The following is a 20,220-nucleotide window of genomic DNA, read 5'->3' as shown; positions in this document are numbered from 1 at the left end:
TATATGAATAATCTGTCATTGGACATTTGCCTGGTCTCTTAATATTTTATTTAAATAGTGTCATGATAAAAATTCTTAAGCTCTTTGAACATCCAACCAGATGTAATGATTAGAATGTTAATACTTTTAATGTTAGTATTAGAATATTAATACTTTTAATATTAATACTAGAATATTAACACTTTTGATATATAAACCAAAAATCAGCAATAGTTTTCAAAGAGTTGCCTAGCAAAGTAATTTTCCAGATAGTTAGATAAATAAAATTATTCTATCATTATCTCCAGCCTTACTACTTCCTTGTGTACCCAGTGAACTACAGAAAGCAAAGTAATACAAATGGTTTTTTAATTGTTTGTTTAGCTGTTAAAAGAAATAACCCTCTTACTAAACAGTATGCAGTCTTTCATGCTGTCTCCCAAATAGGAAAGGCATAGAATTACTTCTGCAAGCACAAAAAGGGAGCTCTGCATTTATGTTGATGAGTATTTAAGGAGACCCTAATACGCTGCCAACGTAAACTTATGCTGGTATTTAGATGAGAAATGGGCGTATACGAAACAGTTTCTTGCAGCACAAAGATGTACCTTGAGGCCTGACTGAGCCACATACAACACAGGTTAGTGTTAATGACTTCTGTAGGCTGAAGAAAGCAAAGTAACTGTAAGTCCAGGCAACTCTGCAGAGCAGTATCCTCCATGTGGTGACCTAGCAACCAAGGCCACTTCTGTCTTTGAATCTGCCATTTCAGCATACAGCTTCTTTTGTTGCCATGGCGATAGCAAATAGGTATAGGGTGTCCTCCTACTGGCAATTAAGTGCTTTGACACACAGTAAATCTGTTCACAGTCCATTGGCCAGAACTAGTCACATGGTTCTAACTGAAAAGAAACACATGCACTATTTAGCAAGCATGACTGTCACCATCACAGACTTCTAAGGTCACTTATCATCTAGTGTTTTTTTTTTTTCTTTCCCCAGTTTTTGTCATGGCTATTCTGAAAATCTGGATGTTTGATAAAACAAACTTTTATAATAATTTTTTATTATAAAAGTTAAGTTGTAACCCCATTAGGGGAAAAAAGCAAATAAAGTAAATTGAAAAGTTTTAATGAAGATGAAGTACACGGTGGTTACATGTCCTGGTCAAAGTGGAAGCAGTGTGCTTTCCTCTGGCAACAATTTCAGCATTTCCTAGATTTATAATTTTCTCTTCTTGTCCTCTGAATCCCAGAAGTAGCTTCTATTTCTAAAGACCTTTTTTTTCTTACTCTTACATTTATGCATATACATCTTGCTTTCCATGCTTGAATCTAATAGAACTGTTTATGTCACACAGAGTTGGTATGTCCAACTTTCTTCATTTAGGAGATTAGGCAACTTTAAGGCTTTGCACACTGAAGGTATTCAATAAATGTACGTAGAAAATTTGATTATGTATAGCACACATATGTTAAGGCTATTGCCTAAGAAAAATTTAAGTAGAAAAGATCTCACCTTCTAAGGAAAGACACTTGTGTCTCATACAATAATAAGTAGGGCCAAGAGTGGGGTAAAGGCACAGGAGGCAGACAAAGTGTGATCCTGGCTTACAGACAGAAAGGTCCAGGGCCTCCCTAGGAGATAATGGGGGAAGGGGCTGCCTCTTGAAGGAAGGAAGTGGAATTTGGGCTTTTCTCCCAGGAAAGGGAGATTTAGCCATCAACAGGACTCAAGTGAGTGTCCACAAAGAGGCATGATCCATGTCAAAATACATCTTTGGACATCCAGGTTCCCACGTTAACATGTTTACTGTTTGCCCTTAGTCATCGTTAGGTCTTCCTGCTTTGCAGCTCTTCTTTAAGAATATTGTAAATTACCTACTCCTATGTAGTCAGTGTAAGTAATCCTTAGTAATTATCAAAACCATTAATAGTCATCACTTCATGGTCCAATTGCCCTTCTTTAGTCTACATTAATTGATGTAGGGAATCACGGGGCCTGTGCTGGTAGGGAAAGATTTTAATGCTATTTAAAGAAACCTTAAAAAGTATTCCCTCTGACAGAAATTTGCATTCTGATAATACTTTATTTGTATCTTTTTAAAATGTCATGACAAGAAATGGATTTGATTTTGGAGAAGAATCATTTTGAATAATTAATCATGAATTACTCTAATTAGCAGAAAATAATTATAGGTTGCACGTAAGCTCTTTAGAATGCAAAGGACAGAGTAAAAGACTATCGGAAAAATAATACCACCTGATAGATGTTGAGATGAATCCAAAAGAAGGCTTTTCTTTAAATCAGTCTTTAGCTAAGGCATTTCAAATACCTCCCATTAGAAAACAATCATGTTTCTGCAAGACAAAAATTATTAGCAAGCATATGTTGTTGGTTAGAGAATATTTAGTGTAATAACTAAAGAAGACATCTTTTTTTTTTTTAAAGGTTTGCATTTTTTTTTTTAATTTATTTATTTATGGTTGTGTTGGGTCTTCGTTTCTGTGCGAGGGCTTTCTCTAGTTGCGGCAAGCGGGGGCCACTCTTCATCGCGGTGCGCGGGCCTTCTCACCATCGCGGCCTCTTTTGTTGCGGAGCACAGGCTCCAGACGCACAGGCTCAGTAATTATGGCTCACGGGCCCAGTTGCTCCGTGGCATGTGGGATCTTCCCGGACCAGGGCTCGAACCCATGTCCCCTGCATTGGCAGGCAGACTCTCAACCACTGCGCCACCAGGGAAGCCCCAAGAAGACATCTTTAATGCTTCCTAAAAAAGAAAATATAGTCTCACTTGTTCCTTTCATAATACTTTCTGGCTCAAAAGAACAATCTTAGATAGACTCAACATATTTGTGCATTGTAGGAATGCTTACAAAACTGTATGCAGAGTCTTGCATATTAATTTCACTTGGAGAATGTTTGTCAATGATTGACATGACTGAGTTGCATTTGTGGCTCCTGTCTCTTCAGAGGAGCTCATTGGAACAGGACCTGTGGCAAACTGATGAGAAAAGGTAACAGACAGAATATTCCATTTGCAATCAGTTTCTATAAGGCCTATCAGCAGGACCCAGCTCACAAGGGAGCACAGTCCGCTCAAAGCACATTTTTTAGCTAAAAGCGTCCAGGTGTGGGACTGAGGAGACATATGCCCCCAGACATGGCACCACAAATAATTAGCTAGTCCCTAACTAACTCTCTGACTTGAACAAGTTTCCTTGTGCCTGTTTACCTGTTTATTTAGTATTAATAGAACCCTTCTCACAGGATTGTAACACAGTGAAAATGAAATCTGAGAGTAACTTTTCAAAGTTAAAAGCAAGAACAGCAAAACATGATAAAGTATTATTTGGTCAGAATATAGTTTTAATACATTTGATTTTTACCAATAAAAACATATTGGCAATGCTAGAAATAAGGAGTATCTGATGTATGGTTGAAAAAAGCATAACATTTTTATATAAACATCATATAGGAAAACAAATAAAATGCCTTATGCCTTATCACATTGAGGAGTGCTTTTATGATTATGGAAGCTAATTATGCAAGAGTGCATCTTTGCAAAGAAATACAAAATGGCATTCCAGTCATTGGTCACGAATGGTCCCTTAGTACATTTCACTGTGATTTTCCAGGTTAGGTTCCAATTTAAGAATAACATTCTTGCTCTTTGAATCTCTGCTTTTTTTCGACATCACCTTCCTGCTACTAGCTAGAAAGCTGTTTTTCCTGATTGTTCAAAATAATAAATGGGATCAAGGCTTACGCATTGAATAAATAAATGGTCCCACCTGCTCAAAAAAACCACAGGACCCTTCCATCCTGTCATTATAATATCCTGTCCCCCTCTTTTTGTCTTCCTTTCTTACCTGATATATTAAATGCAATATTATCTTCAGTGACTTGCCATTAAAACATACGTTGGCTGCCTGGGAGAAGAGAGAAAGGCCCAAGAATCTTCTTCATTCTTCTCCCATTAGTTATCAGCATGGATTCTTCTATCTGATTAGCTAAAACAGTTAGCTTTGCAGTGTAGGCCAGTTGTCCTTGTTTGACTAGGATTTCAGGAGAACTTGGCTAGTGGTTGTAATAAATGACTTATAAGGTTCCTTTCAACCCTAAAATATTTTATTACAAGTAGTCTTACGTAGTCTGGAGATGGCTTGAGAGAAAAAGGAAGAGCGATAGCTAAAATTGAAGAAGTGAGATCATTAAGGGGAATAAACACACTTCAGTTTTGGTTGGACCTAGTAGGTAAAGGCATGGGTGAGAAAAATGGACCCTGATATAATATCTAATGAGCCACATACATCCTAATTTCCCAACCCTTATATCTATTTCTTTCTGAGCAGGGGAAGTGGGTTTCAGCAAAAAAAGACAAGGTTCTTCGGGGAGGAGGGGAAAGAAAGGAGACTGTGTATTTGTTCCTTCAGTGAGAGGAGGAACTTACCAAAGAATAAGGAGGTAGATGCCTCATTCCTAGGAACTACTTAGATTTTCCATGACCTTGAAATCTTAAATGCTCAGGCCTCTTGGTGACAGAATGGGCAGAATGGCTGGAGAGGAAGCAAAGCTTATAATGTTTTTCCCTTCCTTTGTCCACTGGGCCTTCCTCCCTGGTTTTCAGGAACCTCCTTCTCTCAGAATGTTCCCTCATCTGGCCTCTTGAGGACTCTGGCCCAGGAGCATATCTTGCATTTGCCTTGACTGAAGGCCTCTTACCTCAGGCCTAGCTGAGGGCCCTAATGCACATATTTTCATGTCTGATTTCACAAAAGTAATCTTTACAGGCATGGTTTGGTGGAACTTGTAGCTCATCTGTAAGGACACTGAAATACACACCATTTACTTATTGTCAGTGGGTTGGATGGGAATGAGTTGTCATATGGCAACTCCTAGGGGAGGCCAAGGAAGGGGCAGATTCCTGGTCCTGGTCACTAGGTGGAGCAGTCACTCTAAACTTTAGCTCCTTCTGGAATCTTGACAGGCTCCACCCCTGGGGCCACAAGGGATAACACCTGGTAGTCTGCAGAGGGAAGGACATTATCAAAACCCTCTCCTGAAGATCAGCTCGGGGCTTTGTGACCGCCTAGAGGGGTGGGATAGGGAGGATGGGAGGGAGACGCAGAGGGAGGAGATTTGGGGATATATGTATATGTAGAGCTGATTCACTTTGTTATAAAGCAGAAACTAACACACCATTGTAAAGCAGTTATACCCCAATAAAAATTAAAAAACCAAAACCAAAACCACTCTCCTGATGGGATTAAAACTGAACACTTAATTATCTTGGAAGAGAGGAAATGAATGATAAGAATTCTAATAACTTGGTTTGAATTTATTTAATTACAAAATCAGTGAAACAATCAAATTTGAAGGGCCACATAAAACTTCACAAAAATAGATCAATGGTTAGTGAGGAGTCTGAATTATAGATCTTCCTAATGCATATATGTTTCCAGGTAGAAGAGTCTGCTTTAATATTTAAAATAGGTTAATATTAATAGTTTTCATTCCCATATTTAAAGGCTTAAGACTTTTAGTGCTGTTTATCCTCTTAAATTGGCTCACCACGTACAGAAAATGTAAAAAAGAAATGGATCAAATTATTTATTACAAATTCTTAATTAATAGAATCTGAATCAAGAGTCACAGGATTTGGTTTAGTTAGTTGTCTCCTCTTATATAAGTTTACTACATTCAATTCTGTGAATATGGTATATATTTTTGTAATCTATTCATATAGCTTGATTTTTTAAAAGAAAACTTTCTTTCTTTATAGCTCATGATCTAAGTAATGTAATATTTACAATCTATTTCAGATATATCATTACTAAAAATTGTTTTTGCACTAGATTCATTGCATCCAATTAAAGAACTGTTTATAAAGTACTTGGTATGTATAAAAGCTTAACAGTAGCCAGTGCAAAAGCACAAACATGTTTAGGAGATAAGTATATAAATAATGAGAGCCCAAAGCTTAACTTAGAAATTGTCATAAAAAACAAAAAATCTATGGGTTAAAGGCAGAGGAATCATATCCAGTTGGAAAATAAGAAATAAGCTCATTGAGAACAGGTAATCTCATGGAGGCCTTGACGCATGGGTGGGATTTCAGCAGATGACACTGGGAAGAAATATGCTGTGGGGAGGAAGGAGCATAAATTAGGGTTTAGAGGCAAGATACGCGGGGTAAATTCTTGGAGGAAGCACTCCAATTTAACTGTAGCACAGGATCAACTCTATGGTATGTCGGCAATCTCTCTTTTCCTCAGAACTCTTCTGGAATGTTGATTTTGCAGTTTGGTTTAGTTCAACAGCCATTCCTTGAATGCTCACTAAGTGACAAGCACTGTGCCAAAGCAGGGGAATAAAAGATGAAAGGTACACACACTCTTTGCCCTCAGATCACTTACGGTGGGGCAAATCCTTTCAAGTTTTAGAGTTACTAGAGATATGCTTGGAATGCTGGTGGATGCAGAGGAGCCGCAACTAAAGCAGGATGGTTGGAACTCAGTCTCGGTGGATGAGTAGGAGTTAGGGGAACAACAGAAGCAAAGGTGTTCAAGGCACAGGGGAGAAAAGCATGAAAAAAGCAAAAGGTGAGAAACAGCATTTGAGTTTGGGAAACTATAGATAGTCCAGGATTCCAGAACAGTCATTCAGGTAGTTTAGGGAGTATCATTACTGCTTCGGTCCTTTTGGGTTTTGTATGTTTGTTTGGTTTTTGATGTGATACTGAGGTGGGAATATAGTTTTATGGCTTCCATTATAGGTCCACACCCTTCACCTAAAGACTCTGGAGATACTAACGTTGTTCCATTCCAGAGTACAGATGTATTTATGTTAGTGTTATATTATTATTATACCACATGATGATTTTGTAACCAAACTGCATATATTCAATGTTCTATGAATTTCATTACTTTGACTCAATGAACCCCATGGTCATATATTATTGGGCAATATACCCAAGGTTATAAGAGAGCCCAACAATGAGACATTTGCAAATTGCTACCTTCTTTTTTGATAAGAAAATCTACTGCTTTATAAGTGTTTTCTGATTATAATTCATACAACCCCTTTAGTATCATGTACTTTCCGTCCCATATATGTTCTTACGTCCTCAGTACCAACACCTTAAAACACCATGATAGATTTTGTTGTCCTCCCTCCTTTTCATTTTTTTTTTTAACCAAACACTGATATCTGAATATATAAAGAGCAAAAGTGTTCTTCCTAGACTATAGTTCTGTCTTCTCTATCCCTGTCTAATAACTCTCTGAAATAAGTTTTAAGAAAGTAAGATTTAAAAAGTCAAGACTGTCATTTTAAAATATAAGCTTAACTACAGTTTGGGTATGTATAACTAAATATGCTCTTCAGCGGGCCACTACTTCAGCCTATGATGATCCTGAGTATAAATAGCATATGTGACATTAGGGAATTCATTCCCTGCCTGGTTTTGTGAATCACTGTGGAAGCTAACCTTCATGACTCCTCATCTGTGGAGGAAGCTACTATGTACAAAAGATGTGACATCAGACACCACTGAGAATGTACATTTGTTAAGAGTGAAGCTTTTATTCTCCTGTGAAGTTCTCTGATTACACTATTTATTTCAATTTTAAGGCAATTTAAAAATGACATATAAGTCACTTGAAACTGTCTATACTTAACAAAAAAAATGGAAAATTAAAAGATGGGAATAATTTTTTTTTATAGAAATCCATTTTTAATTTATTTATTTTATTTTTGGCTGCATTGGGTCTTCATTGCTGCGCACAGGCTTACTCTAGTTGTGTGGAGCGGGGGCTACTCTTTGTTGCGGTGCGCGGGCTTCTCATCACAGTGGCTTCTCTAGTTGCGGAGCACAGGCTCTAGGCACACGGGCTCAGTAGTTGTGGTTCGTGGGCTCTAGAGCGCAGGCTCAGTAGTTGTGGCGCACGGGCTTAGTTGCTCCGCGGCATGTGGGATCTTCCCAGACCAGGGCTCAAACCCGTGTCCCCTGCATTGGCAGGCAGATTCTTAACCACTGCGTCACCAGGGAAGCCTGCGATGGGAATAATGTAAGTTTCAAAGGTTTCCTTCAGTTATCTAGATATTTGAGATCTGAAATGTTTGAATAACTGCCTCATATTCACCTTCTACATGTACATACAGTAAAACAGGGGGAGAAAGCCTTTGAAATGTTCATATTTTCCTCATGTCAACATTAGTATGTCATAATATTTTTTTGTTTTATGAGACTCATTTCCAGTTGATGCAGAATTTTAAAGTGAAGATAATCACAATAATTAAGGAGTAAATGTGTAAATGAGGGCCTGATTCAAGTTATTTAATTAACATAGATTCATGAAAATTTGGCAACTAGAGGATTAAAATATGGATTTTAATCTAATCTCTTTCTGTACTTTTCCATTATCCTAAACTATCACCAAAGAGAGGGCAATAGCAGAGAATTACAAATGTGTAAAAAAAAAATCAGCAAGCTATTTCCTGTTCCTTTGTGGCTGTCTAGTCTAATACGGGCATACCTTGTTTTATTGCACTTTGCAGATATTAAGTTTTTTACACATTGAAGGTTTGTGGCAACCCCGTGTTGAGCAAGTCTATCGGCACCATTTTCCAAACAGCATTTGCTCACTTTGTGTCTCTGTGTCACATTTTGGTAATTCTCACAACATTTCAAACTTTATTATTATTATATTTGTTATGGTGATCTGCAATCAGTGATCTTTGATGTTACTATTGTAATTGTTTTCGGGCACCACAAATCACACCCATGTAAGGCAGCAAACTTAATTGATAAATGTGTGTGTGTTCTGACTGCTCTATCAGGCGTTCCCCCATCTCTCTCCCTCTCCTTGGGCCTCCCTATTCCCTGAGATACAACAGTATTGAAATTAGGCCAGTTAATAACCCTATAATGGACTCTAAGTGTTCAGGTGAAAGAAAGTCACATATCTCTCACTTTAAATCAAAAGCTAGAAATGATTACAGTTATTGAGGAAGCAGAGATAAGCTGAAAACTAGGCCTCTTGCACCAGTTAGGCAAGTTGTGAATGCAAAGGAAAAGTGCTTGAAGGAAATTAAAAATGCTACTCCAGTGAACACACAAATGATAAGAGAGCAAAACAGCCTTATTGCCGATATGAAGACAGCTTTAGTGATTTGGATAGAAGATCAAACCAGCCAAATATCCTTAAGCCAAAGCCTAATCCAGAATGAGGCCCTAACTCTCTTCAATTCTATGAAGGCTGCAAGAGGTGAGGAAGCTGCAGAAGCAAAGTTTGAACCTAGCAGAGGTTGCTTCATGAGGTTGATGGGAAGATGCCATCTTCATAACATCAAAGTGTGAGGTGAAACAGCAAGTGCTGATGTAGAAGCTGCAGCAAGTTATCCAAAGATCTAACTAAGATAATGAAGGAAGGTGGCTGCACTAAACAACAGACTTTCAGTGTAGATGAAATAGCCTTCTGTTGGAAGAAGATGCCGTGTAGGGCTTTCTTAGCCAGAGAGGATAAGCCAATGCTTGGCTTCAAAATTTCAAAGGACAGGCTGACTCTCTTGTTAGGGGCTAATAATGCAGCTGGTGACTTGAAGTTGAATCCAGTGCTCATTTACCATCTCAAAAATCCTAGCGCCCGTAAGAATTATGCTAAATCTACTCTACCTGTGCTCTATAAATGGAGCAAAAGAGCCTGGATAACAGCACATCTGTTGACAACACGGTTTACTGCATATTTTAAGCCTACTGTTGAGACCTTCTTTTTCTTTTCCTTTTTTTTTTTTTCCACACCACGCAGCATTTGGGATCTTAGTTCCCCGACCAGGGATCGAACCCATGCCCCCTGCAGTGGCAGCATGGAGTCCTAACCACTGGACCGCCAGGGAATTCCCTGTTGAGACTGTCTGTTTAGAAGAAAAGATTCTTTTCAAAATATTACTGTTCATTGACAATGCACCTGGTCACCCAAGAACACTGATTGAGATGTACAGTGAGATTAATGTCGTTTTCATGTCTGCTGACACAACATCTATTCTACAGCCCACGGATCAAGGAGTAATTTCAACTTTCAACTTTTTATTTATTTATTTATTTATTATTTATTTTTGGCTGCGTTGGGTCTTCATTGCTGCACACAGGCTTTCTCTCGTTGTGGCAAGTGGGAGCTACTCTTCGTTGCAGTGTGCAGGCTTCTCATTGCAGTGGCTTCTCTTGTTGCAGAGCATGGGCTCTAGGCATGCAGGCTTCAGTAGTTGTGGCACACGGGCTCAGTAGTTGTGGGTCATGGGCTCTAGAGCACAGGCTCAGTAGTTGTGGCACATGGGTTTAGTTGCTCTGTGGCCTGTGGGATCTTCCCGGACCAGGGCTCGAACCCATGTCCCCTGCATTAGCAGGCAGATTCTTAACCACTGTGCCACCAGGGAAGTCCTCAAGTCTTATCATATTAAGAAATACATTTCATAAGGCCATAGGTGCCATAGGTAGTGATTCCTCTGATGAATCTAGGCAAAGTAAATTGAAAACCTTCTGGAAAGGATTCACCATTCTAGATGCCATTAAGAACATTCTTGACTCATGGGAAGAGGTCAGAATATCAACATTAACAGGAGTTTGGAAGAAGTTGATTGCAAACCTCATGGATGACTTGGAGTTGTTCAAGATCTCAGTGGAAGAAGTAACTGCAGATGTGGTAGAAAGAGCAAGAGAACTAGAATTAGAAGTGGAGGCTGAAGACGTGACTGATTTGCTGCAATCTCATGATAATACTTTAATGGATGAGGACTTGTTTCTTATGGATGAGCAAAGAAAGTGGTTTCTTGAGATGGAATCTACTGGTGAAGATGCTGTGGAGATTGTTGAAATGACAACAAGGGAAACCGAAACATTTGTTCGACTTATTTTATTGTGATATTCGCTTTATTGCTGTGGTCCGGAAACAAACCTGCAATATCTCTGAGGTATGCCTGTACTCCTGCATAGGGAAGTTCTTCGAGAAAACTTGTGTGAATCTTTTCTATGAAGAGGAAGTGAGGAGGTGGAGAAAAATGACTTACCTCCCCAAATACAGCCCCAAGTGGTGTTGACATTGATCTGCTCAGGACAGACCGAGCCCTTTAGTGTGAACGGGAGCCCAGGGTCCTCCAGAACCAGGCAGTCTCTGCTTTTTATCTCCTACTACCACAAATGAATGGCTTTGTTCCCCTGACCAGTGTTAAAAGCTAAGTGTAAAGGCCTAAACAGCAGCGACTAAACAGATCTTCTACTCCAGCTGCATGGAACTGGCTCCACCAGCATTTCTCTCAGCATGCCTTTCACAGATAGACCTCCTCCTCTAGTCCCGGAGTCTCCAACTGAATTTCCAGATTCAAGCCTAAATGCCTTCAATTTGCTTCCAGAGTTATCATCCACAAATATTGCCTTTACTACATTCTTATCTTACTCTCTGTTCCTTACAGTTAGAATCAATACCTACTTAGGGTAAAATGAGCCAGCTGATCTGTAATTCCAAGCTGACAGAATAATGTTAAGGTGATATACTGGGGGTCCTGGACCAGCCTAAACAAAGCATGATGGGAGAGTCTCTTTTGGATGGGATGAACTGACTTGTCTTCCCTAAGTACACCAAAATCACAACAGAGGAGCCCAGTATGGGGTTGGGAAGAGGCAGTGAGATAGCGAATTCTGGTTTGGACGTTGAATCTGAAGTGGCAGGAGTTCATTTGGGTGGAAGTAGCTAGAGTTGTAAATATGGATTTGGAGCTTATCAGGGAGGTCTGGGTTGTGAGAGTTCTCAGGGATGTTTACAGGAGGTGAAGACAGGGAGAAGCAGAGGAAGAGCTATGGGGACTGATCAGGTAGAGAGGAAGCCAACTAGGTAAGAAGAGTGCAAGGAAGCAAGGGGAGAGAGAGTTTCATGAAAGAATGAGCATTCATCAGTTCAAATGCCAGAGACACCAAGTTAGATTAGGACTAAAAAGTGTTCATTGAATTGGGCCAGGTAGATTACTGTGACCACTAGAAAATGCATTCAGCAGTAAAGCCCACCCTTTTCAAGAAGCTTGTTAGAGGAGGAAAGAGGTCCGGGCAGTAAGTAGTGGGAGATAAGGCAGAGACCCATACAAGGTAACGAATAAAACAATAACTAGAATGATATAATCAAATGTATTTTAGGAAGATTAACCAGGGAAAATTAAAAGAGAGAAATACAGAAAGCAAGTAGACTAGTTAGGTAAATGAGATTAGCAATAATAAAAATAAAAGGGACTTTAATTCCTAAATCTTTTGGTCTTCATCTCATATTTAGCTCCAGACAAAAACATACCTACATTCTCTGTCAATATTTCAGCTTATCATTTTTTTTTAAATATTTGACTCTTCACAACCCTCACACTAAGTCTAAGGTCAAACCTTCTTTGTTCTTTGCTGCCTTTTCTTCATTCCACAGCCAGTGGTGTTTCCTTCACCCTGCTAGGCTGATTGCATTGGCCTCTCCTCTGGCCTGTGTGAAATGTATCTGGTGGATGAACATTTCTGCTTCATGTGCACTAGGTCCACTTTCTTACCACTTGCATTAACTCCTGCTCTCCTTTGGTAATAAATTCAGATTCCCACTCTGCCCTTCTCTCCTCTTGATTGCCATTTTTGATCCTTTTCCCTTTCCTTCTCTGTCATTCCATCTTGCCTTCTGATTCCCTGAATATTTGTCACCCAATGCTTTCTACAGCTTGAAAAGTTACCTTTCTGGAGCTAAGCTCTCCCTTTCTGTTCCCTTATTCTTTGAAATTGTTTGCCTGTTGTATTTCATTAATGAATTCCTCAACAGAAAAAAGCAAATTAATGTCACTTTAACATTTTTATTTAGATTACCCTCATCTTGAACAAATATTAGATTTCATGCATATAATTCAAAATATTTTAATGATTTTTCTGTGTCAAAACTCAAGCTAGGCCCTCACATAAACATAGGGGACAGAGTTTGACTAGGGATTATTATTTGAAGGGTGTCCTAAAGCTCGGTAGCTTGTCACAGTTGGCTCAAGTATTTACTGTTAACTTTCAATCTAACTGAGGCATTTTAACTCCTAGAATGCTAATATAATTCCTTAAGCCACTAGGAGCCATTAGGACATCAGCCAGTGTTAATGTTTGCAAAGGAGAGGAGGAAGAAGAAATAAGGTTTGATTAAGGCAAGGGTAGAGATGGCCCAGGACCAAGGCCCATTTCTCCATTTCTCAGAGTGCAAGCCCTGAGGCAATGAGAGTGGAGGGCTCTGCTAAGCTCAGCAGAAGCACTTGGGGCATCTAATTAGGGGAAGGGGTTGGAGGAGGGGGCAGTGATGCTAATCAGGAAAGGATGTTGAAGTGAGAGGAGGCCAAAGTGAAAATGAACTTCTCTTATATCATAGGTTTGCCTCAATGAATAAGAGTCTATTTTGAAGGATTTCTTTTCTTTTTTTTGAGGATTTAATTTCCATTTCTTTTCCAATATGTCCATGATTACTTAATAAGGGAAGGAAGGGTCTGATCTTTAAAGAGCCCCTCTTTCTCATGCGTCACATTAGTTGCAGGGAAAACTATAGGAGACATGGTTTGTTTGTTTACTCATTCACTCATTTATGCATATAGTCATTCATTCATTTAAAAAAATTTCAATGAGAGTGTGATATATATGTGCTAGTACTTTGTACTATGTTATACAAAGTGCTATGTAATTTGTATAACGAGATAGACACAGTTCCTGTTCCTCCTGGAGTTTGAAGCGGTATGTGTAGACAGCTAGAAAGGCACTTACAGTCCACGATCAGAGAAGTACAGGTGCTTCTCGAAATACAGAGGCAAGAAAGTCAATCCAGATTAGGAGCAATAGCAAAGACTTCATAGCAGGAATGACATTTTAGAATTAAAAGAATAGGAATTGGCCAGACAGAGCTGGAGGGAAGGGCAGGGACGTGAAGGCAGAGAAGCAAAATAATATTCCAAACTAGAAAACACTTGTAGCCCTGGAGGGAAGAAAGAACATTGTACTTTCACATGTGTTAACAAAGTTGTATATGGCTGGAAAGCAGAGTTTAAGGGTTAAGAAGGTGAAAGACAAGTCTGGGTCCCCATCATAAAGAACTTTTGTGTGCTGTGCAAAGATTTCTATTTATCCTGAGGACTATGGGAGAGTCATTGAAAGGTTTTCCACAGGGAAATGACTTAACCAGATTTGCTTTGTAGAGAGTTGGTTCTTGCTGTAAAGTGGAGATCGGATTAGAGAGGGTGGGCAAGACAGGAGATTGCAGTACCAATTTCTAAATCACTATTGCAGTGATTCTAGCCAGAGGTAACGGGTGGCCTAAATTAGGTTAGCAGCAAAGGGGATTAATTCAAAAAATATTTACTAGATAAAATAGGACTTGATGGTTTATTGGACAAAAGAGAAAAGAAAATCATGATGCCCAGATGTCTCATTTGGCCACCGGATAAATGGCACTGTCATTCACTGAGATAGAGAACACTAGAGAAAAAGCCATTTGTGGGGAGAAACACCCCAGATGCTTAGCGAAACTTCAGATAAAAAAAATATGAAGCCAACAGACAAAGTTATAGATCTGGGAGGGGGGGGTGTCATTAGCATATAAATGGCAGCTGAATCTGGGAGAAATGAATGAGCTCACCCAGGCCAAGACTGCACAATTGTAATTGAACAAGTAATTATGTATTATTTGTTTAATATGTGTCTATGACTATACTTTAAGCTCAATGAAGGCAATAACAGTGTGTCTGTTCACTAGAACCAAGCCTTGCCTATAGTCGATAATCAATAATTTTTGAATGAATGAAAGATAATACCTGTAAAATGCCATGGTCAATTACAAAGGAATGTACACTTGTATGGGATTAATATCAACTATAAGTAGTCAAATCTAGACTTGCTCTAGTAACCTATCAGGAACTACGTTTTATGCCTCCTATCTGAAATGCATGCATCAAAATTCGGTTTCGACTAGTTTATTTTTTACATGAGAATATTAATATCATATATACAGCATACTGTGTAGCAATATGGAGTCAAACCCTCTTTGGTCAAGTTACTTATTGAGTGCCTCAATTCCCTTATCTATGAAATGGGGATAACAGTACCTATTTCATAGAGCTATTGATAGATTAAATAACATAATATACATAATATATTTTCCACAGCAACCTAGACTATAGAATTATTCTAAATAATTAATATTATTTAAAACTTTATAGAGGAGGCAGTTCTCCATGGTGTTTCTACCTGTCTTGTGATAGCTTTTGTCCCAGACTATCTTTGCAAGGATGTTTGCATTTCAAGGATGTTTGCAAAGCAAACAGCCTTGGAAGACAGAGGTAGTGACTCCCTCAAGGCAGAGAGCAGATTTGTTTCTCTACCAGGATAATAAAGATAATAACTCCCTCAGGGGCAAAGGTTGGGCAGGTTTGCTGGCAGCCCCCTTAGAAGATTGGGTTTCCTAAATTTGAGGTTCCTCAGCTGTGACACAAACCCACTATGTGTGAAGCATCTGCATTGCCCTCTGGTACTTGAGGGGCAAGGGTAACAAATGTGAACATGAAGGTGGTGTTGCCCATGGTGCCTTGAGTAATTAGGTCTTTGCCTCTTTCCTAAGGGCCTTGCCTCTTTTGCCAGCCTCTATGAAACTGTTGGCAGGCTATCTTGTTAGCTTGCAAGCAGAATAAAATCTCAGAGCCTTCACTTTTCTTGATCAAGTTGTCTCTTCAATGTAAACTTGTATATTATAAATCCTTGAAGCAGATGTTTTGTAAGACACTGTTTCCCAAACTTGACATTACATACTTTTCATAATTCTAATTATGAACAATATAAAAACAGGAGCTCAAGAGACAAGATTGTTCATTTTCACTTTGAAGAGTTCAATCTTTTTGCTTATTTGATTGGGGAAAATTTGGGTAACACAAGACTACTTTGTATTTTAAAATTTCTTTTTCAGCTACAAATCCATGGGAGATTTGTATAGTGTGAATCTTTGCTATCTAATAAATATTAAATATCACAAGTATATGTTGAAATCACACAAGAAAATTCCTAGTATTGACAGCGATCATAGAATAAATAGCATAGATCAAGGCAGCCACTGGCTAACAAATGCCACCTATGTATTAACGCCGAGTAACAATCATGTATTTATTTATATATCCGGTGATCTCAAACTTCCCAGTGTTTATTCAGGTATGGGCACAAAATTTCTAAAAAGACACCAGTTTTTGTTTGTGTGTGTGTGCATGTGTATAAAATGCCTAGCTGTATCTCAGAATACAGTTAGGGATATGCTTTGTAAGGAAATATGAAGATCCAGGAGTTAAAGAAGATAAAGAATGTTCACTTGGATCAATGAGCAGATGAGATCCAGTAGGGAATGGTGTTTGTAAACTAAAAAAAAAAAAAAAGAAAAAAAGTAGGCAAAAAATGCAAAGACAAGAAGGAAAAAATGAGTTGCAAGTAGGACCCAAAAGAGCAGGCAAAATATATAGGAGACAAGGAGATAGATCTCACTTGAGTAGACCAAGACAAGAATAAGATAGGAGGAGAAGTAAAAGATCCAGTGTACTCTAATAGGGGAACCTGGAAATACAGTATAGGATGGAGATAAATATGGCCTTGAGCAGGCAAGACTTCCTACAACAAGGACCACTAACCATGTGAAAGGAGTCCACCATGATGACATGCAGGCTTAATCTAGAAGACAGGTGACTTAGGAGCCCAAAAACATTATGTCTCCAAACACTGGAAGACAGTACTTTCTGCTGGTAAAGGAAAGTAAAAGAGGAAAAAAATACCAAGAGTTTGGAAAACCAAAATGTCTATGATATGGGGAAAAGCTTCTATGCATTTGAATCTTGGTACCAAGCAGAGCCGTTTTAGGTTTTAAGCCACAGGTGTCACTTTCTGTGGCAGAGGTGAAACTGAGCTAAATTAAATAAACATGAAATACACTAATAGTATTTCTAAACTATACACCATTTTGAAGACTTAGTTTACTCTTGGGGCATCCATCTGTGGGCTAAAAAGCAAACAATGAGATGGAAAAAGATCCTCTAAGAAAGTCAGAGAGAATGGAAGTTAGGAACTCAGATTTTGACATTTATTGACAATTTTTTTCACTCTCTTATCCCTGGGTGGTGGTAGAAAACATAGGGCAATAATAAAAATTGCTTAGCTTTGGAGACATGGCCTAAATCTAAAACACTATCATATTTAAAATAAAGTGTCAGGCATTCTTTTACTTGTACTCTATAACTTTGTTTATTATTCTGTTAGATAAAGCCTCTTGTCATTATACTCCAGGCAAAGCTGTTAACAGGGAAACTCAGATCCACACCCTAGACCTAATTTTTTAATACAGTTCCTCTTTGATCTACTGCGTCTCTGAATTTAATTATGAGGTCTAACTTGATGCCCTGCCATTGCATCTTTTGCTCTCCTTGCTCTTTCTGTTGATTGTAAGAAAGAAGAGTTTTCTGTTTCTTTTAAAAGCATGCTCATTTTTAGTTAGTTCATTGAAAGGTGTCATCTTCTACTTCATGTTGCTCCTTGGGTCCTTTTATTCTTTGTCTCCTGAACTGACACAATTACCATCTCGACACTCTGCAAATATAGCTTGCAGAGCCGGTTTCCTAGGAATATAATTTTCAGAAGTGCCAGACATAAGGATGACTTTAAAGCCATTTGATGAGTTCTCTGTTACATATCCTCATTTGCTTCCTTCCCAAAGAGATTTTTGATTTCTGCCCAGAACATGCTTATCAGCTTAAAGGTATGTGGCATCATTATGTTATGAAGATTTTCTTCCACAGCAGCAAGTGCACTAACCTTGAATGAAGCAGTTGCTAATCACGTTGCACTAGACAGATAAAAGTTGGAACCGACCTAATCTTGCTTGCCTAATATCAGTTTCTGCAGACTTCAAGTGTAATGTTCTAATCACTGGGGCAAAACAGCCAATTAATTTGCTTTCCGTGCGTGTTTTTACTGGCCAAGATGCATAGGGGAGCAGTGCGTTCAGTCATAATCATGCTCTACAAAGATGGGAAATGTTCCCTTTGAGCTTCCAATCACGAGGCCAGCTGAAATGGAGGCTAGCCCACTGACAGGTGAGAATGGCAATCATTTATTTCTGTTGATGGGTTGTGACAAACCATGTGGGAGCAGTGGCTGCATACTGTGGGGCTCTGCAAGGACGACTGCGATGGGCAAAGAGGAAACCCTTCACAGCTCATTTAGTCCGCATGCAGCCACCTGGGTGGTGAATGGGTTCAACGTACCAGCCCAGGCATTCCGGCACAAAATCAGATCACTAACAGCCAGGCCCTATAGGGGTTCCTACAAGGCATTAATCAACAGGGTTGAGCTGTCAAAATGCAGAGTCTGAAATTAAGAAACACCAAAAGGATGAAGATATGGCAATGCTGTCAAAGAAATCAAGAATGTGATTCATACTGTAGGGTTCTAACCCCCATTAAAAAAGCTTAGAAGAAAAATGAGTTCTAAAGGGGGTAGAGGGGTAAAGAGATGCATTACCCCTGTGGAAAATTTTCCTAAGGTTTTTACACATGTTAATTAGTAGAAACAGCATGAAGATTTATGTAAGCATGAGCACAGCCCTTTTCAACATAACACTGACAGGTCAAATTACAGAGAAGTCCTCCTCCTCACTGCCCCCCAGCCTAGTTCATCTCTTAGTTAAATTTCTTTTCTACATGAACCTACTGATATGCAGAGCATTTGATGTCTCACACTGTTTCTGAATACAGACACTTCAAACTCAGCAGAATTCTTGGGCTTGCACAGCTTATTTTTCTGAACACTCTTTTTGGTAGAAGAGAAATTTCTTACAACTGGAGGTGTAAACTGTTCGTGTGTGTGTGTGTGATTAAATTTTATCAATATTTTTAGAACTCATTATCTATTTTTATATTAGAGAAAGTATTCAGTGCCATAAACAAAGCCAAAAAACCAGAGTTTCTGAAACTAACCAAATTGTCACACGCAAAAGTTATAATAACTAAAAATATATTCTAACTCCTGAAGGATTGCTTTCCAAGCCCCACATGGGTGTTTTTCAAAATGTGGTCTAGAGTGCTCATTGCAAATGCACATGCACAGATGCACCTCAGCCTACTGCAGCCAAAGCTCTGGGACAGGCCTGGGAACTGGAATTTTAACAGGATCCCCAAGGTGATTCTGATGCATAGTGAAACTGGAAAACAACTTTTTTCTCATGTGAATAAGAAGAAGTCCACATTCAGGTACAACACTTGCTTCTTTCCACTGCTGCCTAACACATCTCACCCTTGGACAAGCTGTGTTCCATTTGTTCATAAACACTCTAATACTTTCACATTTCCGTGCCTCTGATCAGGCTGTGCCCTTCATATGCTCCAGCCTCATCTTTCCCATCCTCTGAGATTCAACTTAAAGCCTGCCTCCTACAAGAAGACTTCTCCATTACTCCCAGCTAGATGTGAATATCCTGGCCTCTCTGCTATCCTAGCCTTTCTGTTTGTACTTTTCATAGCATCACCACCTTCTGCCTTCTATTGCAGTTACCTGTACACATGCTTTATCTCCCAGTTACTAGCTCTTTCACTCCATGAGGTCATGTTTTATATATCTGTTTATACCTAATACCACCTAACTCATTGCCTTGTGCTGTATGTACAGTAAATGTCTGTGGAATTGAACTATTGAATAATAGATGTTAGTTAATTCAAACCCAAGCTTTATACTTTTAAAAAGTCATTCACAGAGATAAGTGTTCTCTCTTACTGTATGCTCAGAATTCTCATTAGAATCTTAGAGTGGGTCTCCCTGGTAAGCAAAACTGTATGAGGTCTGCCATTTTGTTTGTTTGTTTTACTTAACTGCAGTTTGTGAAATGTTATTCTGCTTTAGATTTTCTAAATTAGCTTTAAGGATATTTTCCCTGAAAAAATACTTGTTAATAGTTTAAGTCCTCAGCTGAAACAAATATATAAATATATTAATTATGCTGAAGAATAAATTACATTACAGTAGACTACTACAGACTATTTGTTTTGTAAATATTTCAGATATTCATTTTTTTTTTAACCAGGAACTATATGGCCTTAAATATTTGATAGCTTCGTATGTTTAACAGTCAATGGCTACAATTGTTTAACTATGTCTAATTTGATTTAAGACTCATATCATAGGCCCTA

At 38.7% G+C, this 20,220-nt stretch overlaps 1 protein-coding gene across 5 annotated transcripts in view; it reads left to right on the top strand.

The window, feature by feature from the left end:
• The window catches only part of KIAA0825 (KIAA0825 ortholog), a 414,587-nt gene that overhangs the window by 330,379 nt on the left and 63,988 nt on the right, over nucleotides 1-20,220 (top strand). The window lies entirely within an intron of this gene.

This window comes from Balaenoptera acutorostrata, chromosome 2, assembly GCF_949987535.1.
Source record: "Balaenoptera acutorostrata chromosome 2, mBalAcu1.1, whole genome shotgun sequence".
Lineage (NCBI taxonomy): Eukaryota > Metazoa > Chordata > Mammalia > Artiodactyla > Balaenopteridae > Balaenoptera > Balaenoptera acutorostrata.
The sequence above is the reverse complement of the archived record's forward strand: the minus strand, read 5'-3'. Positions and strand labels throughout refer to the sequence as shown.